Here is a 26,969-nt window from a genome sequence, read left to right as displayed (position 1 = left end):
CCTAGAGTTCGTCATTGCTCTCCCCTGTGACGGCAGCGTAACGGGGGTGGTCTCTCTCTGCTTGAACATATGTTCTCCAGAGCCAGCTCATTCCCCCAACACACTGGATAACCCTGATGTTCCCCAGATCCCCGGCGGGGGACTGGGAGGGATAAACGCCCATTGCTTGAGCCAAGGTCTACTCACATCTGAAACATAATAAAGTTGTGGCCAATTTTAATCCCATAGCACGTTGTCTTGAGTCGTTATTCCACCCAGGGTTTGGGGGACTCCGCCTGTCCACGCAAAGGTCTTTGTGATCACTGAGAAGCAAGCTTGCTTGGTTGGAAATGGTGTTGATAAAGTGGGAAATAGATCCTGGGAACATCTTATTTTTCCAATTCTCATTGCTTCTGGATGTTGCATAGAACCCAACCATTAGTGGCTGCTAGCTACATCACACAAATCCCTTCCTAGGCAAAGGGTCAACACATTTTGGAACTTCTGATATTGTCAATATTGGGGTCCAGAAAACATCTGGAGCCCAGAGTTTAAGATGGCGTAATACCCCTCAGGGTAACTCTAGACATTTTCATTCTGTGAGGCTAAGTGAAATAGAACAGCTTTTTTGGCTATGGTTTTTGATCCAGTAGTTATCTCTAAATTAAAACTGACCTCAAGATTCTCCCAAAGCGAGGCGAATGTAATCACATTCTAGGAAACAGCAAAAAGTGTCCCAAGGAGGTCTGACATACCTATTGTCTCCAAGAAACCGCCTTCAACCGGCAGCCCAATTCAAGTGTTCAGTAAGTGGTGATGATTAAGCATCATCACCTCCAGATAGGTGTCAATGCCTTTGCTGACCTCCTCTGCCTTTGGTAATTAACATCAGACCTGGCAGAGTCCAGCTTCAAAGAAATAATCCCATATTGGCTACTCAAAGTTTGCAAGTGTTGCTGAACTCTTGCCCTCATGCCTGTTTGGGGCAAGCATCTCAGAGGAGAACATCACCACTGAGGACTGTCGTTTTGAAACTAAAGGCTGTTGCTTCCAAGTTGCTTCCAAACTTTTTATTTACCTAGGTGGTTGACAAATACAGCACCAATGATCTCCAGCAGGGGCGGAAACCTTCGGGCTGTGAGCATAATCTGACCCACCACATCCCTCAACCCAACCTTCCGGGTCCATTCCTGCAAACCCTAACCACCTGCTAGTCATTGACAATCTGGAGCGAGTGCAGAGGAGGGCAACCAAGATGATCAAGGGTCTGAAAACCAAGCTTTAGGAGGAATGGTTGACAGAGATGGGTATGTTTAGCCTGGAAAAGAGGAGACTCAGAGGAGATATGATAGCCACCTTCAAATATCTCAAGGGCTGTCTTATGGAAGATGGAGCAAGCTCGTTTTCTCTTGCTCCAGAGTGTAGGACCTTATCCAATGGCTTCAATTTACAAGAAAAGAGATTCCGACTCAACATCAGGAAGAACTTTCTGGCAGTAAGAGATGTCTGACAGTGGAACGGACTCCCCAGGGAGGTTTGCCTGGTGCCTTCATCATATATTATTCTATATTCATTATATATTTTTAGGTGCCAGGCAAAAACGTTCCTCTTCAACCTGGCCTTTGTCTGATTAATATCCAATAGCCTTTTAAATGTATCTGTGGGAAAGGGAGAGGATATTGTTTTGTTGTTTTGGTTTAATTATTTGCTGGTTTTTTTATCTTGTATTTTATTCTGTGAGCTGCCCTGGGATCTCTTATTGAAGACTAGTATACACATTTGATTGAAAAATTAAATAAACGAGTAAGGTGCAAACACAACAGCAGGAGCTCCAGATTGACGCCGCTGGTTTGTTTGCACCGCACCGGCCTCACCATTGCATCCCTCTTCTTCCCTGTCCTGTTGTGACTCAGCTATATGGAGGTCAGGTGAGTGGCAAAGCCCCACCACGCTGGTGACAGGTCTGCCATTGCTTACAGACAGCCTCCCAATCAGAAACCAGCAGCAGCTCACAAAACAGATCCACAAACACAGGGACCAGAACCTCCAGCAAACCCGGATCCCTGCTCTAGCCCCGTAAATCTACGCAGGCAACATTATTGCAGGACCTAATCCTGTTGGTCACAACACTGAGAGATGGTTCACCCACTCATCTTCCAAAATGATTCACTGGCATTGCTCTTCTGCCTTATTTCCATTAACCTGCAGGAGCTCTCTGCATAAGTGCAGAGCTGTGCATACAAGTGTGCATTATTGGTAAAAGTCAAGCACCACCCATTGCATGGCTCTCTCATTTTTTATTGCCCTTTGTGGTCACATGCTGCATGACGTAGCTTCATAAACAAGAGAGATGAAGAATAGTATTTATGCTTGTGTGGCAATTGTGTTTATGAAAATACAAGTAATACCTTGCAAATGGGGATAAGCTTCGTTGTCAACTGAACGGCCATTTATCAGGAAATTCAATTCTATCACCTGTGGTTTGAACTGGGATTATGGGTTTTTATCCCACTACAAGTGTTATTTAGCTATCAATGCCATGGTGTTTGTGCTATCATCAGCAGGGCCTTGGTAATGGTGTACTGGCAAAGAATTACAGAACTGTAGAATTGGAAGGGATCTCAAGAATCATCCGGCCCAACATCCTGCAATGGAGGAATCATAACTAAAGAATCTCTGGCCCATGGTCAAAGAGAAGGTTCAGAGGCATTACATTCTCGAAGTAACACTAGTTCTGCTCCCATTCCATTATTTAAGACCCAGGCACAATATTGCCAGTCCATCTGCAATGAGGACATAACGCCAAATATAAAATGTGCTGTATTTAAAGAAATCCTGTATTAAAACACACACACACACCCTGATTAATTTCTCAGAGGGAAAAAGCGGCGCTAGCTGAAAAGAACAGCGATGTTGATCTCATTCCATTACTTTCAACTCTGCGATGCCTACTGAAGCATAATGATGTTTTAGAAGGAAAAGGAAATAAAGTGTTTCGCAGACTGCAAAGGAGTTGTGACATTTCACAGATTCATAATAGGCTTTCTGAAGTTCTGGCATTAACTCTTTTGTGCTACTGTACCTTGGTACTAAATGCAGCCTTTGTTCCACACACAAATGATCTTGTTTGGAGTTCTTCAGTAGCTCTCAATTCACAGCAAGGAAACTTGCGGATTTTTTTCTTTCTTAGCCTAGTTTAGTTGTGAGGTAGCTAATCTGGGACAGGACTTGCCAGTTCACCTCATCTGACCTGAGTTTTCAAGGTTTTAGGACCTACATGGGGAAAATAACAGAAACCTGGGGGTGAAAATCCTTAGGATGAGTGATTCTGTTTTCATAAAATCATAGCATAGGAAGGGGACTTGGAGGTCATAAAGTGAGTCTGTGCACATCCACACCTAGATCTGGTTCAGGGCCCAATTTGGTACCTTGGATCTGGCCTTATCTGACTCAGGATGAGCCAGACCTGATCTGACTTGGGGTCCAAACCAAAGTGGGGGCTTTGCACAGCTCTATGTTTTATTAGGGGTTAATCTCCCCAATCCCTGAGTCCGTCCTCCAAGTCCTGCCCATCACTTCACCCCAGTCCTATATTCCTCACTGTTGTTTTTTGCTGCTTGGGTGAACAATATGCAAGGGGGTGGGTCGTGGAAGGGGAAGCATCTGAGAAGAAGAGTGTGTGTCTATCATATCCAGGGAATTTAATTTTGCACCATGGGCTTTGTAGTGTCACACACTGAGTAAACTCTCTGCCATTCCCATGCAGGCATGCTTAAAGAGTGAGGCTAAGGATAGTTCGGTGCTTGCTCCACCTCCCCAAACTATGCTTTCCTCATTCTGTGTCCTGCATGATATATTTTTCTAGCACCACCACACAGCAAAGGGGGAGTGGGGCAGTGTGACCAGTTTCCCTGAGCTGAGAGCATGCCTTCCCACCTCCTTCTCAAAAACGAGCAATCACTTGTTTTGCATTTCCCCAGCTTTGGGGACCCTGACGGATCCCTCCTACCTCCTTCCCAACCCCCAGTGCCTCGCTTACCTGGTTTTGGGAAGGCAGAGTAAGCGTTGGGTGATGGTGGTGGGGATTGTGTCAAATTTTGGCCTCTCACAGGGCACCACACAGTCGTACCTTGATTGTCAAACAGAATCCATTCCGGAAGTCCGTGTTAGTTTCTGTTTGCCGCTGAGCAGTGCTTTGGAGTCACAAGACTCTGTTTACATTCCACACATTCCATACTGTTGGAAGTCTCACAGAGACGGATGTGACGTACAGTGGTGCCCCGCAAGACGAATGCCTCGCAAGACGGAAAACCCGCTAGACGAAAGGGTTTTCCGTTTTTGAGCTGCTTCGCAAGACGATTTTCCCTATGGGCTTGCTTTGCAAGACGAAAACGTCTTGCAAGTGTTCCGATTTTTTTCGCTCCCCCCTTTTTTCTAAGCCGCTAATCCGCTAATAGCCTTTTAGCCGCTAATCCACTCAGCCTTTAATAGCCGCTAAGCCTTTAATAGCCGCTAAACCGCTAATAGCGCTAATCCGCTAAGCCGCCAATAGGGTTGCTTCGCAAGACGAAAAAACCGCTAGAGGAAGAGACTCGCGGAACGGATTAATTTCGTCTTGCGAGGCACCACTGTACTGGTTTCCTGTTCCTTTGTTCCTTTGTTGTTCAGTTGCTCTCTTCTTTCATAGAGAGAGGACGTATTTTTCTTTGCTGTCTGCGTAGCGAGAAATAAAACTCTTTAGCCATGTAGCCACAAATCTCATCACTTCCGTGTGCTGCTTTGATTCTCTGCTGGATGGGAATGTGCCTGAGGCCTCATCAAAGGCTCAGGTTGTTAATCACGTCAGGAGGCGATTCTGAAGGACTCGGCCGGAGGAAAATGAGCTTTATCAGCTTGGCCGAGCAGAGATCCCAACAGTCTGTTCGACTTCCAAAAACATTTGACAACCAAGGCACGGCTTATGATTGGCTGCAGGAGCTTCCTGCACTAGGTCAAAAGCTGCAGAAGCTGTGTTGGATGTTCAGCTTCCAAAGAACGTTTGCAGACTGGAACACTCACTTCTGGGTTTGGGGCGTTCAGGAGCCAAAATGTTCAAGTCACAAGGCGTTCAGGATCCAAGGTATTACCAATGCCCACTCCTGATTACAGGTTACAAGGAATGGAAGGTTATTATAGATCCCCACGCCATGATGTGATACACGTAGAAAGTCAAATAACCTGCTATCAGTAAGAAAAAATTATTTTCCCCCTCATTCGTGATCGGAAGCAGTAATGCATTTGCACATGTATGCATTAATAAGAAGCTTGTGACATATCAATATGCAATGCTTGCAGTCTGACGGCTACAGCTATTTTATTGATTTTAACTGGAGCTGAAAGGTGATAAAGTTACCTAACCTGCCATGACCGGATGTCTGGCAGGAAGAAAATAATCCTACAATTAATGGCATTTCTGTTTCCATTATCAGCTGTTCCTGGTACCTAATTACAGCGACACAAACTGAGATGGGGATGGGGCATGTGAGAAAAGAGCTAACTGTCACCTGACAGTTCAGAAGAAGATTAATGGGTAGTATTTATGAGGTACCAGCAATAAATAAGATAATAAGGTTTCCGGAACATGGCACAAACATTCATTCCAAGTTGTAAAGCGGCGTGAGTACAGTAATAAATCTTTAGTTTGTTAATCATTTTGTAAGTGATAAGGTGAGCCATAATTTGGCCATGGAAAGCTGAGGAGCTGGAAAGACATTCAATTAGTTCCTCGGCAAGGAGGCCGTGCCACACACTACATTATCCTGTCGGAGAGATGTCAGGGAATCCATTCCCATCAGCAACCTAATCCTAAATGCAGAAGATCTAGGAGGGGAGGGCCCTAGATTAGTGGCAGAGTAGGTGCCTTACATGCAGGTCTGAACACCTCAGTCCCTGGAAGTTCTGGTCGAGAGGAAGTCAAGTACAAAGGCTGGGAACAGGGATGGCCCAATCTATTCATTCCAATTTCAATCACTTTCACATTTTTCCAATATTGAGTTCAGCTTGCTCAGTCAGTTTGCAGTTTCCACCCCCTTAAAATAAAAATAAAAATGGCACAAAATTCCATACACATTGTCAGAGAGCCAGTGTGGTGTAGTGGTTAAGAGCAGTAGTCTCGTAATCTGGGGAACCGGGTTCACATCTCCGCTCCTCCACATGCAGCTGCTGGGTGACCTTGGGCCAGTCACACTTCTCTGAAGTCTCTCAGCCCCACTCACCTCACAGAGTGTTTGTTGTGGGGGAGGAAGGGAAAGGAGAATGTTAGCCGCTTTGAGACTCCTTAAGGGGAGTGAAAGGCGGGATATCAAATCCAAACTCTTCTTCTTCTTCTTCATATATACTCAGTCCAGCATACCTAAAGGAGCGTCTCCACCCCCATCGTTCTGCCCGGACACTGAGGTCCAGCACCGAGGGCCTTCTGCTGGTTCCCTCATTGCAAGAAGTGAAGCTACAGGGAACCAGGCAGAGGGCCTTCTCGGTAGTGGCGCCCGCCCTGTGGAACGCCCTCCCATCAGATGTCAAAGAGAAGAACACTGTATTTTAATACTTTGTTGGAAGCCGCCCAGAGTGGCTGGGGAAACCCAGCCAGATGGGCGGGGTATAAATAATAACAATAACAATAACAATTATCATAACCTTCATCTTGGTGATCTGAATTGGGATGCTCATTTTTGTTGTTCCCAAGCTCTTGCGGGAGCCGCCTGACTTGCGAGACCCAAAAAATGAGCATCTTTTGGTCCAGTGCTCTGGTGCGAGCCAGCTGATTTACGTCAGAGCTTGAGACCAAAAGACAACATCAACACAAAAAACCACGGGGCGTTCTGGGATCCAATGAGAAGCTGGGAAGACTTCTGTAATTCCAGGATGTCCCACATAAATCAGGAGGGTTGAGCGGTATGCATTTTCATGCGTCTTTCTCTTGATATAATGCACATGGCAAGCAATTTCCCCTAACGTAATGCAAATTTTTGTTTTGCTGTTTTAACGATTGCAGCACATTTTTGTGCGTGGGTCTCACTAGTTTATGCCTTTGCTAGGCGTTATTTGGTGGGAGAGCTGCACAGCAAAATTTGGAGCCATTTGGCTGCATTTCAGAAAGTGCATATTACCGTATTTTTCGCTCTATAGGATGCACTTTTCCCCCTCCAAAAATTAAGGGGAAATGTGTGTGTGTCCTTTGGAGCAAATGCAGGCTCCTTGGCTTCAGCAATAGCAATGCGAAGCCTCCGAAGCGCAGAGGGAGTGCTCCTTCTTCTCTCCAGAGGCTTCGCGTTGCTTTCGCTGAAGCCTGGAGAGCGAGAGGCGTCGGTGCGCACCAACCCCTCTCGCTCTCCAGGCTTCAGGGGTAGCCCCCTGAAGCCTTCAGAGTGCAGCGCGAGTTCCCACTGCATTCTGGAGGCTTCAGGTTCCTTTCGCTCTCCTGGCTTCAGCAAAAGGAACCCAAAGCCTGAGGAACGCAGCGGGAACTTGCGCTGCACTCGGAAGGCTTCAGGGATAGCCGCGCGCAGGCCCTCCGGCAGGGAGAGGCTGCATACGGCTATGGCTTCTTTAGCCCCGCACAGCCTCTCCCTGCTAGAGGGGTTGCGCGCGGCTCTAGCACAAGCCAAGACAGCGAGGAGGGTGGAACATCACTGTCTTGGCTTGTGCCATAGCCGCGCGCAACCCCTCCAGCAGGGAGAGGTTGTGTGCGGCTAAAGAGGAAGCCAAAACAGTGAGTGGGATCCATTCCGCTCGCTGTCTTGGCTTGTGCCATAGCCGCGCGCAACCCCTCCGGTAGGGAGAGGTTGTGCACAGCCTGTACGCTGCTCTTTGGGGCTGGGGGGGGGAAATAAGATTTTTTTTTGTTGATTTCCCCCTCTAAAAACTAGGTGTGCCCTATGGAGCGAAAAATACGGTAGGTACTGCATCACTCCATGGAGAAGCCAAGCCTGAGCAGCCACAGCTTCCTTCCTTCACAGCCCCTTTACCTTTCCTCCCCAAATTCAAGCACTAAATGAGGCTTCCTGTGAGAACTTCCTAATACTTTTTCTAGTAGCTAGACGACTGACTGGACCTTCTGCACTGACTCACAATTTGCTTCCCAGCACAATGCAAACACTTTTATTCATATTTAGGCGAAGGGCAGTAGCTCAGTGGTAGAGCTTCTTCCTTGCATGTATAAGGTCATGGGTTCAATCTCTAGCAACTCTAACAGGGAGGTCTGGGTGGGACTCATGGTCTGAAAATCCAGAGAACCAATGCTAGTCAATATAGGAAACATGGAGCAAGAGAGATCAGTAGCCTGCCTCAGTGTAATACAGCTTCCTTTGCTCACATTTAAAGTCTTATACCGAAGATGGCTGTCCAACGAGGCCTTACAAATAGCGGGGGAGAGAAGGCAAGCAAAATGCGAGGGAGATAATGAAAGATACAAGAAATTGAATGCAGATTTCCAAAGAATAGCAAGGAGAGACAAGAAGGCCTTCTTAAACGAGCAATGCAAAGAAATAGAGGAAAGCAACAGAATGGGAAGAACCAGAGATCTGTTCAAGAAAATCGGAAATATGAAAGGAACATTTCGTACAAAGATTACCATAATAAAGGACAAAAGTGGTAAAGACCTAACTGAAGCAGAAGACATCAAGAAGAGGTGGCAAGAATACACAGAGGAATTATACCAGAAAGATATGGATGTCTCGTACACCCCAGGTAGTGTGGTTGCTGACCTTGAGCCAGACATCCTGGAGAGTGAAGTCAAATGGGCCTTAGAAAGCACTGCAAATAACAAGGCCAGTGGAAGTGATGGTATTCCAGCTGAACTGTTTAAAATTTTAAAAGATGATGCTGTTAAGGTGCTACACTCAATATGCCAGCAAGTTTGGAAAACTCAGCAGTGGCCAGAGGATTGGAGAAGATCAGTCTACATCCCAATCGCAAAGAAAGGCAGTGCTAAAGAATGCTCCAACTACCGCACAATTGCACTCATTTCACACGCTAGCAAGGTTATGCTTAAAATTCTACAAGGAAGGCTCAAGCAGTATGTGGACCGAGAACTCCCAGAAGTGCAAGCTGGATTTAGAAGAGGCAGAGGAACCAGAGACCAAATTGCAAACATGCGCTGGATTATGGAGAAAGCTAGAGAGTTCCAGAAAGACATCTACTTCTGCTTCATTGACTATGCAAAAGCCTTTGACTGTGTTGACCACAGCAAACTATGGCAAGTTCTTAAAGAAATGGGAGTGCCTGATCACCTCATCTGTCTCCTGAGAAATCTCTATGTGGGACAAGAAGCTACAGTTAGAACTGGATATGGAACAACTGATTGGTTCCAAATTGGGAAAGGAGTACGGCAAGGCTGTATATTGTCTCCCTGCTTATTTAACTTATATGCAGAATTCATCATGCGAAAGGCTGGGCTGGATGAATCCCAAGCCGGAATTAAGATTGCCGGAAGAAATATCAACAACCTCAGATATGCAGATGACACAACCTTGATGGCAGAAAGTGAAGAGGAATTAAAGAACCTTTTAATGAGGGTGAAAGAGGAGAGCGCAAAATATGGTCTGAAGCTCAACATCAAAAAAACGAAGATCATGGCCACTGGGCCCATCACCTCCTGGCAAATAGAAGGGGAAGAAATGGAGGCAGTGAGAGATTTTACCTTCTTGGGTTCCATGATCAGTGCAGATGATGACAGCAGTCATGAAATTAAAAGACGCCTGCTCCTTGGGAGAAAGGCGATGGCAAACCTAGACAACATCTTAAAAAGCAGAGACATCACCTTGCCAACAAAGGTCCGTATAGTAAAAGCCATGGTTTTCCCAGTAGTGATGTATGGAAGTGAGAGCTGGACCATAAAGAAGGCTGATCGTCGAAGAATTGATGCTTTTGAATTATGGTGCTGGAGGAGACTCTTGAGAGTCCCATGGACTGCAAGAAGATCAAACCTCTCCATTCTGAAGGAAATCAGCCCTGAGTGCTCACTGGAAGGACAGATCGTGAAGCTGAGGCTCCAATACTTTGGCCACCTCATGAGAAGAGAAGACTCCCTGGAAAAGACCCTGATGTTGGGAAAGATGGAGGGCACAAGGAGAAGGGGACGACAGAGAATGAGATGGTTGGATGGTGTTCTTGAAGCTACCAGCATGAGTTTGATCAAACTGCGGGAGGCAGTGGAGGACAGAAGTGCCTGGCGTGCTCTGGTCCATGGGGTCACGAAGAGTCGGACACGACTAAACGACTAAACAACAACAACAACAACACCGAAGATGGGGAAGTTGGGTCTCTCCAGATGTTGCTGAGCTGCAATCCCCATTGCTCCTGATCCAGTAGTGGCCTGTGGGGTTGGGTGGAGCGGGCCTCCTGATAGTGGCATGGTTGCAGTTTACCTGGGACTCAGCTACATTTGTAAAGATAAAGCACTTTATATGTGTTATAACTTCTTCTTCCTCTTCTTCCTTCTTTGGCGATCACTCATAGCCGAGTAAGATTATCTTCCATAAACACGGTTTTAACAATGAGTCCGTAGGTGACTGTGGAGGCCAATTCTGGATCCACATGTCCTTCCACAGTGGGGACATTGGTTTCCGGGCAGGAGTTGACTACAGTGTGGATTTGCTAAGTGTGCCTTCCTCTTAGCACGTTTCTCCCTTGCGTCCTGAGTTTGAGTGTCTTCAAAGCCCATGACACCTTAGGTAAAGGCTGTTCTCCAATTGGAGCGCTTGCAGGCCAGTGTTTCCCAGTTGTCAGTGTTTATGCTACATTTTTAAAGATTTGCCTTGAGACAGTCTTTAAACCTCTTTTGTTGACCATCAGCATTACGCTTTCCATTTTGAAGTTCGGAATAGTTTGCTTTGGAAGACAAGAATCAGGCATCCACACAACATGACCAGTCCAATGAAGCTGATGTTGAAGAATCATTGCTTCAACACTGGTGATCTTTGCTTCTTTCAGTACACTGGTATTAGTTCCTGAACTAATATGCATTATAACACTATGACACCAGATGGCTCTTTGGAGTCCCATTTTTTGCCAAACGTTGGGTGGAATTGCTTCTTTGATGTGTTTTGATCCAGCCCTGGAGAGGGCTGGAGCAGGGCACCAGTGATGTCAGGGTTGTGTGTGATGGTTAGAAGGACCACCTCTTGGCTGCAGTGGTACACCTGCAAACCCATGCATTTCCTGTTCTCAGTCCCATCCAGGTAAGGTGGGAGGTTGTCTCAGTGGCTCTGACCTATCACCACCCAGTCTACCACTGCTCTGATCATTGGCCACCTCTGTAGGGCTGCTGGTTCTCCTGTTACCTTAAAGATCACCTCCCACTTTTTATTCTGGAAAATGAGCCCCAATTTTCTGTTCTTGTTTTCAATTTGCTGATCTTATTATTAGGTCTTTATAGTTTATTGTAAGCCACTCTGGATATTTCTGAAAATTGAATTGCTTAAATAAATAAATAAATTGTTTGCTGTAAGGAGTCTAACTTTCATAGGATGAGAATCTTTAGGACAGGGATGGGGAACATGACAGTGTTGGACTCCCAACTCCCATAAGCCCTTGTGAGCATAGTCACTTGCTGGGGGGTGATGGGAACTGTAGTCCAACAACATCTGAAGGAACAAAGGTTTCCTGCAGGATGCCTTACTCAGCCATTTTGTTTCTCACAATAATTTATACTAAATGCCAGAATAAGTGTATAATGATGTTCTGGCAATTCTGACTTGCAGATTATGGGGAGTAGAATGAAGCATAAACTGTTGTAAACCGGGGCTTGTTTGTTTTTAGAAGAAACATTCATTATTGTAAAGTTGTCTTGTTAGGACCTAATATTTTTCAAAGTAATTGAAATCGGGCGTTTTCTCCCTCCCCAAGTCTGCACACACTTCTATTGTTCAAAGAGCAAGCGGCTAATCTACCTGAGATCAATTCTCTTCAGACAAATCTCTTCTCCCTAATTCCCCTGTTGCCGTAGCAACAGCCAACTCCATCTGGCCTGACTCAGCTCCCAACAAAATGGAACCTGCCCTGTTTGCCATGATCCGTTAATTTATTTAAAAATGCAAAGATATGAAAGCAAGTGCATGACCCTAGGTGAGCTTATCCTTGCAACAGCTACCTATTAGCTTTGAGGTTTATCTTGACTACCAAAATGGCATCCGCAGACCTTCCGGAAATAGCTTGCCTTTGGTTCAACAGACAACTAGAAAGGCCGCAGTTCTTGCAGCCATCTGCTGAACTTCAGCCAAGTGGGGGACTTTGGGGAGGTCTGTAGATGCTGATCAGACTGGACAAGAGGAAATGAGCAGTGGAAAGTGGTTCTTAATGTATCTGCTAGATCAGAGGTGGGCAACCTTAGGTTCAAGAACCAAGTGCAGACCTCCAGGCCTCAGAAGACTTCCCTTTTTTATTATTTCTCTTTTTTAATTTTCATACACACATATACACGCATATGTACAGAAAATAAATTCTTCATGAAAAAAATAATAAGAACAACATAACTTAATTATAAGGAAAAAAACAAAAACAAAGACAAACATGTAAGCTATTGACTTCCCTCCACCTCAGTTTTGGGTTATGTAATACATTTCCCCCCCACAGTTTATCTTTAAAACTTTTGTATGTCGAAGGGTTATATTAAGCCCACTGTGATCTTTGGATTTTTTAAATCTACTTCAATATAGGTTATGAATTTATTCCATTCTTTAATAAACTTTGTTTCTTTCTGGTCTCTGATTTTTTGTGTTAATTTTGCCAATTCTGAATATTCAAATAATTTACTTTGCCAATCTCTTACTGTTGGGATATTGATTGATTTCCAATTTTGGGCGATTAAAATTCTAGCAGCTGTTGTTGCGTACTGGAATAAGGTCTGGTCCTCTTTCTTAATTTCATTGCCAATCATTCCCAGAAGAATATGTTCAGGCTTTTAAACAAAAGTATATTTAAACATTTTTTTTAGTTCATTATAAATGAGCTCCCAGAAGTTCTTGATTTCTTCACAAGTCCACCACATGTGGTAAAAACTACCTTCCTTGTTTTTACACCTCCAGCACATTTTATCTCCATTCTTATAGATTTTTCCTAATTTTACAGGGGTGATGTACCATCTGTACATCATTTTTTCCATGTTTTCTCTTAAGGCAACACAAGCAGTGAACTTCATATCTTTATTCCAGAGCTTAATCCAACTATCGTATTCCAAATTATATCCCAGATCTATCGCCCATTTCACCATAACTTCTTTTATTTCCTCATCCTTAGTATCCCATTCTAACAGTTGATTATACATTTTTGATAAGAGTTTTGAATTTCCTTCCAGTATTTCTATCTGGAATCTTGATTTCCCCCCGTTTATCCCGATCTTTTTATCTTCTGTCCACAGTGCATTAATTTGATGGAATTGTAACCAACTCGTTAATTTATCTCCTAGTTTTGATCTGCCAACCTTTTTCTGTTCTCACCAATAGATCTTCATATGTCCATCTCTTACCTTCTATGTTTGTTTTTTTAATTGTTAAAATATCTGTTGGTGACAACCACCAGGGAGTTTTCCTTTCAACAAGATTTTTATTTCTTTCCCAAACCTCTAATGATGTGACTGGAGAATTCTTTATGTACTTTTGCTTTATTATGCCACAAATATGCATGCCAGCCGAATCTGGTGTTAAAGCCTTCTAAATCTAGTAGGTCAGTGTTTTTTATTACAATCCATTCTTTAATCCAACAGAGGCATGAGGCCTCGTAATACAGTTTCAAATTCGGTACCGCAAAACCTCCTCTTTCTCTTCTATCTGTAAGCAATTTAAATTTAATTCTAGGCCTTTTCCCCTGCCAAATGAATTTAGATAAAATTTTCTGCCAATCTTTAAATACTTTGTTTCCTCTTATCACCGGAATATTTTGAAATAGAAATAACAACTTTGGAAGTATATTCATCTTAATTGCGGCCATTCTTCCTGACCGTGATAATTTTATTCAGTTCCATATATCTAAATCTTTTTTAATTTCTTTCCAGGTTGTTTCATAATTGTCTGTCATTAAATTTATGATCTTCATAGTTAGCCAAATTCCCAGGTATTTTACTTTTTTTACCGCTTTAATTCCAATTTTAGCCTCCAGCTGGTTTTTCATAACTTCTTCCATGTTCTTCATCATCATTTTAGTTTTTGATTTGTTTAACTTAAAACCCGATAACTTTCCAAATTCTTCTAACAATTCTATTACCTTATGGACACTTTTTTGTGGATCTTCTAATGATACTGTCAGAGCTGCCCGAGGTCCCAGCTCACAAAGGACCAACTGTGCTGGTCCCGGGGGTAAGGTTGTTGGAATTCTGCTTGGGTCAGAGGAATGTGCCACAGCGTAGGCACCGGCAGATATTCCTGTCGACCTCCCCGCGTCTCCACTCTGCTGATAAGCAGGCGAGGTCCCGGCGATTCATCTCAGATGTGTGAGAGGAACACACCGTTCACCCTCTCTCCCCTTTGGTGTCCCCCAGGAGGGGAAAGAAGCAGACAGAAAACTATTTACATCTTTTATTTCTGTCTCTCATAGCAGTACAGAGAAACATGTCTGCACTCGACAACAGCAAGAAGAAACTCCACCCATGTACTTCCAGTACAGGTCATATGACACACACACTGAGCTAACATCCGGTGCTCAGTACGGATTGGACTGCCCCTTTGTTTCCATGGCAACAGTCACAAACATCCTGTCTGGCTTTCCAGCCACAAGCAGCTGACTGAGCTGCTGGAGCCTTTGCTTGCTGCAGCATTGGTGCTTTATGGTAACATACTCCCCCTAAAGTATCAATGCGTGCTGCGAGCAAAGCGTCATCCAGAGAAGAAAACAAACAGTTGTTATACTTATAACATTCCCCTGTTGTTTCAGTTCCACCCTTGGAACTACCCGCCACTGGTTTTACCAATGTACCTCTCTGGTTGTGTGACTTCACATTTCCTTGGTTAACAACTCTCTGTTGTGCCTTTGTCTCTGACTCAGACACAGCTTCAATCTGTCCTTGATCGTTTACAACAGCAACATATGCAAGGTTAGCAAACTCCTTTGAATACCTCTTGGGTGGTACACCCTTCGTTGCTCTCTCAGACCTTCGTAAGAGCTGCTGCTCTTCTCTGCTTTCTGGTTCAGCCTCTGAACTCTCTGGAGAACCAGTACTAAGCTTAATCAGTGGTTTATCCTCCTCTTCTGAGGGTCTAGTCATTATTTGAGATTTCCTCTCAATGACTGTGACAACTGAGCTGTCTGAGCTATCAGTGTCATCATCATCAGTACCACTGAACTCAATAAGATCAAACTCATCATCATCATCATCAGAATCATCTGTGGAAAAAGTGTGAACAATCACTCTTTCCTGTTCAGGAGCACTCTCTAGAAACTTTGTGAGAATCACCTGACCAGATTCAGACAAAATTACTCTGTAGAGACCTTTTTCATAACCCACAAAGATGCCTCTGGCATTCTTTACCCCACTTGGAGCTTCTGTTCTCACATGAGACCCGAAAACCTTGAAATAGGCAACAGAAGGTTTTCTATTAAACAGCTTCTCAAAAGGAGAACAACCCAACTCTGTTGAGACTTTTCTCAACCACACATGAAGATAGGACGCTAGAGATTCGGCCCAATAATCATGTGGCAAATGTGAACTCAGCAATTGCGCATGCATCCCCTTTTGCAATTCTTTGTTCACCCTAACACAGACACATTTCTTCCATGCTTCTTCGGAACTAGCAAGTTTGTGTCTCATCCCTTTTCCATCCAGGAACCTCTGGAAATCCTGTAAAAGAAAAACTGGCTTGTCATCTGTGAAAAGACAATCAATGTTAGCATCATGCATACCTTTAACCTTGTCACAAAACTCCTGAAACTTTTCTAAAGTTTCCTGCGGTTTCTTCATCATATAAACCCAAGAATAATTAGTGTAACAATCAACACACACAAGGTAATATTTTGCACCGCCTCTAGATGGTTCTAGAGGACCAATCACATCAGCATACACCCGCTGAAAAGCTCTGTGGACCTTCTTAGCCACCTTCCTGGTGTCCACACTGGTCAGACCTGTAAGAGAAAATTCGTTAGAATCAGAAGTATTACATTTCATGTAATCACTTTGATCAAAAGTCAACAAATACAGTCCATCTTTCTCTTTGGCAGTAAGAAACAGTTCTCCATCTTTGTAGATCTTGCATTTTTTAGCATCATAGTACAGTTTTAGTCCCTTCTTTGCAATCTGCGAAGCACTCAGCAGACTAAATTTCAGTTCTGGAACCAGGTAAACATCGCTTATAGTCAAGTTCAGACTCTCAAGATACACAGTTCCAATTCCGGTCGCTTCCAGTTCTTGACCGTTGGCTTGTTTCACAGTGAAGCTTTGCTTCTTCAACGTCGAAAACAGTCCTCTGTGTGGGCAGAGATGCTTTGTGGCGCCCGTATCGATTATGAATGCGTTCCCAACATCTGGCGTGGTTCCTTTCGCCATCATCGCCTTTGCAGGTTTCATCTGGCACTTGGTACGGCTTTTGCTTGATGCCTCAGGCTTCGTAGAGCTGTTCTTGGCTCCTTTTGACTGTCGTGGCTTCTTACAGTTTCGCTGTAGATGCCCAGTCTGTCCACAATTATAGCATCGGACGGCACTCAATGCTACGGCATGCTCTCCAGTAGATTCAGCAGTGGGAAGATTTGAACTCTGTTCTTGCCTCCCTCTGTCTTTCACTTCCAGTGCAGCAAGTCTGTCGTGTTCGTTCAGGACCACAGCACACACTCTTTCCGCGGTTAGCTGAGCCGCCGGTAGGGAACCAAGCTGACTGGCAACAACCTTATAGGTGCGACTAAGGCTGTTTATCATCATGAAGCAAAACACTTCCTCCTGTAGACGGAAATTGCGTTCCACCATCTGTTGACGCAGAAACTTCATCTCTGTCAGGTGCGCTTGAACATCTCCATCAGGCGCTAATCTCAGATTGGTCAACTTCTCAAAATACAGCAACGCTGAAGAACCAGCATCTCTCTGATGCGTTGTACGCAGCGCGTTCCAAACCTCTTGCGCAAATTCCAAATGCTGTATATGCACAAGCTGCGAGTCTGAGACACACAGAATTATAGCAGTCCTAGCCTTCACATTCTGTGACTCCCAAGCACGTGTTGGTGCTGCTGGGATGGGATTCTCAATCACCCCAAACAGTCTCTGATTCTGCAGCAGGGCCTTCATCTTTACAGACCAAGATGAATAATTGTCGTTGGTCAGGAGGGGTGGAGAAGGCAAGCCTCCCCCCTTCTTGGCATCCATTTTGAGTCCTTGCATTGACTCTAAAACACAAGCCTCTAAAATCCAATAGCTGGCTTGTTTACTGTCTTGACACCTGGCAACTCTGACACTGGCTGCGTTGGAAAGTCCCTTCCAGCAGTTCGTGAGGACCTAGTCATAACAAAACTTTGTTTACGCCTCTCTGAGGCATAGTCTGACTGTCCAGCCCTCTCGAGTGGCTTTCCATTTCTCCTCTCTGAGGCACAGCCTTCTGAAGGACGTTGCTTAGCAACAGCGCATTCCTTTCCTTGGACAGGAAACCACAAAAATGCCTGGTATGCAGGCCTCTTCTAAGTTGGAGCTGTTTTCCCACACTCGCTCTCCGTGAAGCAGAGAATGAATCATTCTGCATTCACACTTTTAAGCCCTTAAAAGTCTCATACCTTGAGCATCGGCTTGGCTGTCAGCTTCTTCTGGTCAGCTTCTGGCTGCAGAGAATCAGCCTCTCCCAATAGGCTTCCATTGAGCAGAGGAGGACAATTCACCAGCCTCTCATGCAGATGTCCGATGGAACGAAGAAAACAGCAACCATCCGAAGGCTGCCATTTTGTTGGAATTCTGCTTGGGTCAGAGGAATGTGCCACAGCGTAGGCACCGGCAGATATTCCTGTCGACCTCCCCGCGTCTCCACTCTGCTGATAAGCAGGCGAGGTCCCGGCGATTCATCTCAGATGTGTGAGAGGAACACACCGTTCACCCTCTCTCCCCTTTGGTGTCCCCCAGGAGGGGAAAGAAGCAGACAGAAAACTATTTACATCTTTTATTTCTGTCTCTCATAGCAGTACAGAGAAACATGTCTGCACTCGACAACAGCAAGAAGAAACTCCACCCATGTACTTCCAGTACAGGTCATATGACACACACACTGAGCTAACATCCGGTGCTCAGTACGGATTGGACTGCCCCTTTGTTTCCATGGCAACAGTCACAAACATCCTGTCTGGCTTTCCAGCCACAAGCAGCTGACTGAGCTGCTGGAGCCTTTGCTTGCTGCAGCATTGGTGCTTTATGGTAACAAAGGTACCGTGAGTGTAGCAGAGTCCACACGAAGCGGGGCGAGGTCCGATGCAGAGAGACGGGCGGGGAACAGGAACGCTGGAACAGAAGGCTGAGCAGGTAACAGGAACACCGGATGGTCGGGAACAGGAGGCCGAGCAGGGAACAGGAGTACTGGATAGTCAGGAACAGGAAGCCGAGCAGGGAACAGGAGTACCGGTTAGTCAGGAACAGGAGGCCGAGCAAGGATCAGGATCACAGGAAGGTCCGAAGCCAACAACGACGTTGCTCCCGCAACCTGGGGCCGGGATGAGTGGGCTTTTATCCTCTTCTAAGGTCAGGGGCGGTCCCGACCCCCAGGAGCCCCGCCTACTCTGGCCTTAAGGCGAGCACTCCTCCTGGGGGCAACCAGTTCCCTTCGCCTCTCTGCCCTAAGCCTCTGCAGATCAGGAGAGGCCGAAGGGTTACTGGGCCCTGGAGGAGGCTCACCTGTGGCCACTGAGTCATCAGGCCCCTCTGGGGCCAGGAGGACTTCACCTGGGGCCAGCTCCTGCTGCACTGCCACAGGTGCAGGCTCTTCAGCCTCTAGGCCTTGCCCCAGTTCAGCCGGCCCTGGAGGCGGGGACTCCTGTGCAGGCTGGGATTCCTCTGTTTCATCCTCCGAATCGGAATCCCAGGCCATCACACCATCCCCCCTCCCAGGCCCCCCCTCAACCGAGGGTCCGGACCCGGCTTGCCGGGGTACGTCGCATGGAACTCTCGGAGGCAGGCAGGTGCGTGGACGTTGGCCGCTGGTTCCCAGGAACGGTCCTCCGGTCCGTACCCCTTCCAGTCAATGAGATACTGTAGCTTTCCCCTGCGGTATCGGGAGTCCAGGATGCGTTCCACCTCGTACACTGGGTGCGGTTGGGGACGGCTCGGGTGGAACTCGTCGGGTGGGGCCACAGGACTCAAAAGGGACCTGTGGAAGACCGAGTGAACCTTCAGGGTTGCGGGTAACCGGAGACGGAATGCCACAGGAGAGACTTGGTCCACGATAGGGAACGGGCCGGTGAAGCGGGCGTCCAACTTCCGCGAAGGTCGAGAGGGGTGGAGATGGCGAGTGGAGAGCCAAACCAGGTCACCGACGCGAAGTTCCGGCCCCACCTGGCGGTGGCGGTCGGCCTGGGCTTTGTACGCTTCCTTGGCCTGGTGCAGTTGCTCCACCAAAAGCTGTTGCTGGGACTGGAGCTCTTGAAGCCACTCCGTCACTGCCGGGACCGCGGATGCCGGCAGCACCTCTGGAAACAGCCGTGGATGATAACCATAGCTGGCCTGGAACGGGGTCTGCTGGGTGGACGCATTCACCGCGTTGTTATAGGCGAACTCCGCCAATGCCAGGTGGTCGACCCAGTCATCCTGCTGGTAGCTGCAGTAACACCGGAGGTACTGCTCTAGCACCGCGTTCGCCCGTTCCGTCTGGCCATCGGTCTGTGGGTGGTAGGCTGACGAGAGGCAGACCTCTGTCCCGAGGGTCTGGTGTAATGCTCGCCAGAACCGGGATGTGAACTGAACGCCCCGGTCGGACACCACGCGCTCAGGTAGTCCATGCAGGCGGAAGACATGCTGAAGGTACAGCTGCGCAGTTTCCTTGGCTGTGGGTACAGATGGACAGGGAGCGCAGTGTACCATCTTGGTGAAATGGTCAGAGAAAACCAGAAGGCAGGTACAGCCACGAGACGAGGGTAATTCCACTACAAAGTCCAACGAAACCGTGTGCCAAGGGCGCGGTGGAACTGGCAATGGCTGAAGTAGGCCGGGGGGTCGCCCGGTAGGACCCTTGGCGCGACGGCAGACATCACAACCAGCAACGTAGCGAGCCACGTCAGCCTTCAGGCGGGGCCACCAAAACTCCCGACTGACCAAATGGGTGGTCCGATACCGTCCAAAGTGCCCCGCTGCTGGGGCATCATGGGCCATCCAGAGAACCTCCAGCCGTAGTGGCCCTGGCGGGACGTACAGACGACCGTGGTGCAGCAGCAGGCCCTGATGCAGGACCAGCCCCAGATATTGTGGACTGGACCCTTCAGCCAGCTCCCGGAGACGATCCTGGGCCCAAGCGTCGACCCGCTGCTGTTCCCGCACCCGAACCTGCAGTGGCTGCGCCTCCTGGGTGGCCAGGAATGCAGCCGGAGGTAGAATCGTGGTGGGTTCTGCTTGCTGTACCGTGTCTGCGTTGTCTTCAGGTTTCCGGGACAGAGCATCCGCCTTCTGATTCTGAGAGCTAGGGATGTAGCGGATCCGAAACTGGAACCGGGAAAAGAACAACGCCCACCGGATCTGTCTTTGGTTCAGCTTGCGGGTGGTCTGGAGGTACTCCAGGTTCCGGTGGTCGGTTCTCACCTCCACCGGATGTCGTGCCCCCTCAAGATGGTGGCGCCAGACCTCAAAGGCTACCTTGATGGCCAGTAGTTCCCGCTCCCACACAGTATAGTTACGCTCCGCTGGGAGGAGCTGGCGGGAATAGAAGGCGCAGGGTAAAAGTGGCGCTTCCGGTCCGTGCTGCTGAGACAAGATGGCACCGAGAGCCGTACTGGAGGCGTCAGTCTCTACCACAAAGGGTCGAGAAGGATCCGGATGTTGCAAGATTGGCGCTCTCTGGAAACAGGCCTTCAACCCTTGAAACGCCTCCTCCGCCTCCTTGTCCCAGGAAAACGGCGTCTTGGGGCGCAGTAGTCGGGTCAACGGGGTGGTGCGGTGAGCATAGTCCACAATGAAGGTTCGGTAATAGTTGGCGAACCCCAGGAAACGCTGTAGGTCCTTGCGGTTCCGAGGTGCCGCCCATTCTCGAACCGCTGCCACCTTCCCAGGATCCATCTGCACCCCACCTGGTGAGAGTCGGTGACCCAGGAAGTCCACTGACCGCTGATGAAACTCGCACTTGCTGAGCTTTGCATACAGACGATGCTCGCGCAAGCGCTGCAGCACGGTCCGGACATGGCCTTCGTGGCACGCCGGGTCATGGGAGTAAACCAGAATGTCATCCAAGTACACCACCACGTACTTGTCTAGCAAGTCCTGGAACACGTGGTTGATGTACCGTTGGAACACAGCAGGCGCGTTGCACAAACCAAAGGGCATAACCAGGTATTCGAACTGTCCGTACCGGGTCCCAAATGCGGTCTTCCACTCATCCCCGGCGCGGATCCGAATCAAATTGTAGGCACCCCGGAGGTCTAGCTTGGTGAACACCTGCGCCCCTTGCACCCGCTCCAGTAACTCCGAAATAAGGGGCAAGGGGTACCGGTCCGGGATGGTGATTTTGTTCAGGGCCCGGTAATCATGGCAAAGGCGGAGCTCCCCACATTTCTTTTTAACAAAGAGCACTGGCGCAGCAGTGGGCGAGGTAGAAGGCCTAATGAACCCACGCTCCAGGTTCTTGCGCAAGAAGTCCTGTAAAGCCTCGCGCTCTGGCTCGGTTAACGAGTATAAGCGACTCACCGGTAGAGGCGCTCCGGGCTGGAGGTCTATGCCACAGTCAAAGGACCGATGCGGCGGCAGCTGGTCTGCCCCCCGTTCCTCAAACACGTCGTGATAGTCCCGGTATTCAGCGGGGAGCGTTGCAGCAACCTCCTCAGTGGGCGCAGCTGCTAGCATCTCAGTCTCAGCAGGAGAACTGGGGTCTGGGAAGTGTACAGTCCGTTTGACCCAGTCAATCCGCACATTGTGAGCCTCCAGCCAGTCCATCCCAAGCACCAGGGGGAACCGGGGCATGGAGGCAATATCCAGAGTTCGCATCTCACGGTGCTGCTGGAGGCACAGGACCAGGGGCTGGGTCTCCTGAGTGACGGCACTCGAACGCAGGGGCCGTCCGTCGATTGCCTCCACCTGCACCGGTTCTGGCTTGTTCCGCAGTGGCACCCGATGCTGGGCAGCAAAAGCAGCGTCCATATAAGAGCGGGTTGCGCCCGAATCCACCAGCGCATGGGTAAGAATCCATGGCCCTCCTGGAGGGTATAGATTTACCGGAACCATAAGGTGTTGTAATTCAATTGGTGCGGCCCCATTCTGTGCTGTTTGGGACCCCAGGTAGCCAGGGCCATCAGCTACTGGGGTTTGGTGGTTTCCCTGCGGCTGGCGTTTCTCAGGACAGGACCTTGCATAGTGTCCGCTTCCGCCACAATAGAGACAAAGATTCCCCTCCCGACGCCGCGACTTCTCTGCGGGGGAGAGGCGTGGCCGCACTGCCCCAAGCTGCATAGGTTCCTCCAATGACTTAGCTGGGCCTGTGGGGCTGCTGGTCGACACTGGGGCCAAGAACTGGAGGTGCCGGCGGTCCCGAGCCTGACGCGGTCCTCTAGCCGATCGTCAATCTGTAGACTCCATTGGATAAGGGTGTCTAGCGTGGTGGGGCGTTCCATCGTGGCCAGCTGGTCCAGTATCTCATCTGAAAGCCCCTCGAGATACTGGTCCCGGAGAGCCGAGTCGTTCCAGGTCAAGTCCTGTGCCAGCAGCCGGAATTCTGTGGTGTATGCGGCCACCGTGGACTTGCCCTGTCTCAACCGCCGAATCGCCCGGTTGGCTTGACTCCCTTTCTGGGGGTTGCCGAACGCGGCCTCCAAACGATTGCAAAACCCCGTATAGTCTGCCAGCAAGGGGGAGTCTTGCCTGAGCAGCGGCAACGCCCACTTGGCCGCCTGGTCCTTTAACAAACTAATCAAAAAGTGCACCTTGGTGCGGTCGTCAGGAAAGTTCCGGGCTCGCCCCTGAATATATAGCTTGGCCTGGGCCAGGAACATAGGAAAGCTGGCCGGGGCTCCATCAAATTTCTCAGGCAAAGCCACTGGGTACTTGCCAGGAGTCGGGGCGTCGGCCCCAGGAGCCGGTAGGGCTTCTAAGCGTTGCTGAAGTGCCACGACCGCGTCACTGAGCTGCTGCACGGTGTGAGTTAAGGCCTGGTTCTCCTGGGCCAAAGTCACCAGTGCAGCCGCCTGGTCCTCCATGGCCTCTGGCTCTTCCCGAACGCACCCCTACGAAGGGGGAGTGCGGGTGTGGCGGGAGCAAACTGTGCTGGTCCCGGGGGTAAGGTACCGTGAGTGTAGCAGAGTCCACACGAAGCGGGGCGAGGTCCGATGCAGAGAGACGGGCGGGGAACAGGAACGCTGGAACAGAAGGCTGAGCAGGTAACAGGAACACCGGATGGTCGGGAACAGGAGGCCGAGCAGGGAACAGGAGTACTGGATAGTCAGGAACAGGAAGCCGAGCAGGGAACAGGAGTACCGGTTAGTCAGGAACAGGAGGCCGAGCAAGGATCAGGATCACAGGAAGGTCCGAAGCCAACAACGACGTTGCTCCCGCAACCAGGGGCCGGGATGAGTGGGCTTTTATCCTCTTCTAAGGTCAGGGGCGGTCCCGACCCCCAGGAGCCCCGCCTACTCTGGCCTTAAGGCGAGCACTCCTCCTGGGGGCAACCAGTTCCCTTCGCCTCTCTGCCCTAAGCCTCTGCAGATCAGGAGAGGCCGAAGGGTTACTGGGCCCTGGAGGAGGCTCACCTGTGGCCACTGAGTCATCAGGCCCCTCTGGGGCCAGGAGGACTTCACCTGGGGCCAGCTCCTGCTGCACTGCCACAGGTGCAGGCTCTTCAGCCTCTAGGCCTTGCCCCAGTTCAGCCGGCCCTGGAGGCGGGGACTCCTGTGCAGGCTGGGATTCCTCTGTTTCATCCTCCGAATCGGAATCCCAGGCCATCACACCAACGCTGGTTCGTTGTTATATACAAAAGTCTTTATTGAAGTTCAGTTTTGCTTTCACAGCCGCAGCGTGCAGCTCTACGTCTGAAACTCTAGACCGCCGAAGCTCCGTCTGAATCTCCTCCCCCCAGACACCAGCTTAAGGCCCTAGCCTTGCTCCACCTCTTCCTTTGCTCCTTCCTCCTCTGGTTCCGCCTGTCAGCTGGGGTCTCGCCCTTCCTAGACTCTTCTGACGCTGAGTCCCCTGAGTCTTCCCCCTGCCTCCGGCGGGCTTTAGGACCTGGTTCCCAATCCGGGTTTTCTGCTGTTCCACACGCCTGCACATTCGAACTTGGCGCGCGCGCCCAGCCGGCAACCTTCCTCCTGACCGTTACACTGCTCCTGTCACTGCTTCCCCCTTTGGGGAGGCTAGCTGGACCTGACCTCCCCTCCGTTCCCCCACTCTCCGATAGAGGCGTGGTCAGCCCTGACTCATCTTCTCTCCCTGCTGGAGGAGACGCTGGCCCTGACACATGGGACTCTTCCCCCCCCCACTACGCTCTGGTGGGGAAGCTGGTCCTGATCTCCCGCTGCTGCTTTGGGAGTCCCCGCTGGCCCCTTGTTTCTGGTGTGTCCCCCCTGGGACCCCCCCTTGCCCTGACCATCGGCACCTCCTTCTGGGAATCTTCTGATTCACTGGAGAAGCTCATGGAATCTCTCGGGTCACTGTCATACTCCCCTACGCTGCCCTCAGATTCTTCCCCTTCGCTCTCCATTTCCTCTCTCCCCCGTGCCTCCGTTCCTGAGCCCCTGACAGATACCATCAGATCATCAGCGTATGCTTTCAGTTTGTATTCTTTTTTCCAATTTTAATTCCACGTATTTCTGGAGTTGTTCTTATCTTATTTGCTATAATTTCTAGTATCATTATAAATAAAAGAGGTGATAGAGGGCACCCCTGTCTCGTACCCTTTGAAATTTTGAAATAATAAGTTAAATCGTTATTAATAATCAATTTTGCTTTCTGGCTTGAGTAAATAGCTTTTATCCCTTCCAGGAAGGCGCTCTCTATCCCTACTGTTTCTAGACATCTTACAAGGAATTGCCAAGATAAATTATCGAAGGCCTTTTCGGCGTCTATAAAAATTAGTGCCGCAGGTATTTCATTCTTGGCCTCTAGATATTCAATGATGTTAATTATATGTCTTATGTTGTCTTTTAATTGTCTATTGGGTAAGAATCCGACTTGATCTGTATGGATAAGCTTTCTTAAACATTTCTTAAGACGGTTGGCCATTACTTCTGCAAATAATTTATAATTATTGTTTAATAATGATATTGGTCTGTAGTTTTTCATATCTAATTTATCTGTGTCTGACTTAGATATTAATGTAATATAGGCTTCCTTCCATGAGTCTGGTGTCTTTCCGCCGCTTAAGATGTTATTCGCTACTTCGCACAGCACCGGGGCTAAATATTCCTCTAGAACTTTGTAGTATTTAGCTGAAAGGCCGTCAGGCCCTGGAGCCTTTCCTAATTTCATTCTTTTTATTGCATCCTGGATTTCTTCAATTTTTATAGGATTATTTAATTGTGTTATTTCTTCTTCTGTTAATCCTTTTAGTCTATTTTCATCTAAATATTTCTTTATTTCTGTGCTGTCTTCTTTTTCTCTTTTGTATAATTTACCATAAAAATTGATGAAATTTTCCTTTATTTTCTTAAGTTCTTCCACAATTTGCTCTTCTATTCTTAATTTGTTGATCATATTTTGTTTTTTGTTTTTTCACAATTGCCACGCTAGTAATTTTCCGGTTTTATTTGCTGATTCAAAGAATTTTTGCTTCCATATCTTGATTCTCCATTCTACTTCTTGGCCTACTAAATTTGAGTATTGTATTTGTAATATTCTATAAGTTTGTTTAACCTGCTCCTCAGTTGGATTTATTGCTAGTTTTCTTTCGCAATCTCTTAATTGATTAAGTATTTCTTCTTTTTTTTGCTCTCTTAACTTTTTCAGAAGACTTCCCAAGGCAACACCACATGGTTTTACCTGGCGAGAACTGAAATAATCAGTGGCGAAGCTACTTGCTCCGGCAGCGGGAGTTGTGTACACCTGGGGGGGCGTGGCTGGCGTGCGTCCCAAGGTGTGTGACACATGTCCCAGGGGGTGTGGTGCACCACCTGTGGGGGGCGTGGCACACATCAGGAGTGTGTGCAGCAAACGGCGAGCATCTCAGGGGTGTGCGCCGAGCACCGAGCGCCCCACAGAGAAGGATGTGTGAGTGTGCCTAGAAATCACCCTACTGTAAAGGTAAAGGGACCCCGAACATTAGGTCAAGTTGTGGCCGACTCTGGGGTTGCGGCGCTCATCTCGCTTTATTGGCCGAGGGAGCTGGCGTACAGCTTCCGGATCATGTGGCCAGCATGACTAAGCCGCTTCTGGTGAACCAGAGCAGCGCACGGAAACACCGTTTACCTTCCCACCGGAGCGGTACCTATTTATTTACTTGCACTTTGACCTTCTGATTGGCATGTCCTAGGCTTTATGGTTTAACTCACAGCGCCACCCGCGTCCCACCCTACTGTACAAAGGGGGAAATAATAATAATAATAATAATAATAATAATAATAATAATAATAATAATAATAATAATAATAATAATTTATTTATACCCCGGCCATCTGGCTGAGTTTCCCCAGCCACTCTGGGCGGCTTCCAATCGAGTGTTAAAAACAATACAGCATTAAATATTAAAAACTTCCCTAAACAGGGCTGCCTTCAGGTGTCTTTTAAAGATAGGATAGCTGCTTATTTCCTTCACATCTGAAGGGAGGGTGTTCCAGAGGGTGGGCGCCACTACCGAGAAGGCCTTCTGTCTGGTTCCCTGTAAACTCGCTTCTGGCAATGAGGGAACTGCCAGAAGGCCCTCGGTGCTGGATCTCAGTGTCTGGGC

The 26,969-nt window shown here is 48.3% G+C and overlaps 1 long non-coding RNA gene across 1 annotated transcript in view; it reads right to left on the bottom strand.

Annotated features, from left to right (window-relative positions):
* Positions 1 to 4,244, bottom strand: part of LOC308584263 — a 29,656-nt gene extending 25,412 nt beyond the window's left edge. The window contains exons 1-2 of the long non-coding RNA XR_014006718.1: positions 4,019 to 4,244; positions 3,062 to 3,252 (exon numbers count right to left, since the gene is read on the bottom strand). This is a non-coding gene — a long non-coding RNA (uncharacterized lncRNA). The remainder of the gene's footprint in view (positions 1 to 3,061; positions 3,253 to 4,018) is intronic.
* Between the last annotated feature and the right edge of the window lie 22,725 nt (positions 4,245 to 26,969).

Source organism: Podarcis bocagei (genome assembly GCF_964188305.1).
Source record: "Podarcis bocagei genome assembly, chromosome: 3".
In the NCBI taxonomy this organism is placed as follows: Eukaryota; Metazoa; Chordata; class Lepidosauria; order Squamata; family Lacertidae; genus Podarcis; species Podarcis bocagei.
The sequence above is the reverse complement of the archived record's forward strand: the minus strand, read 5'-3'. Positions and strand labels throughout refer to the sequence as shown.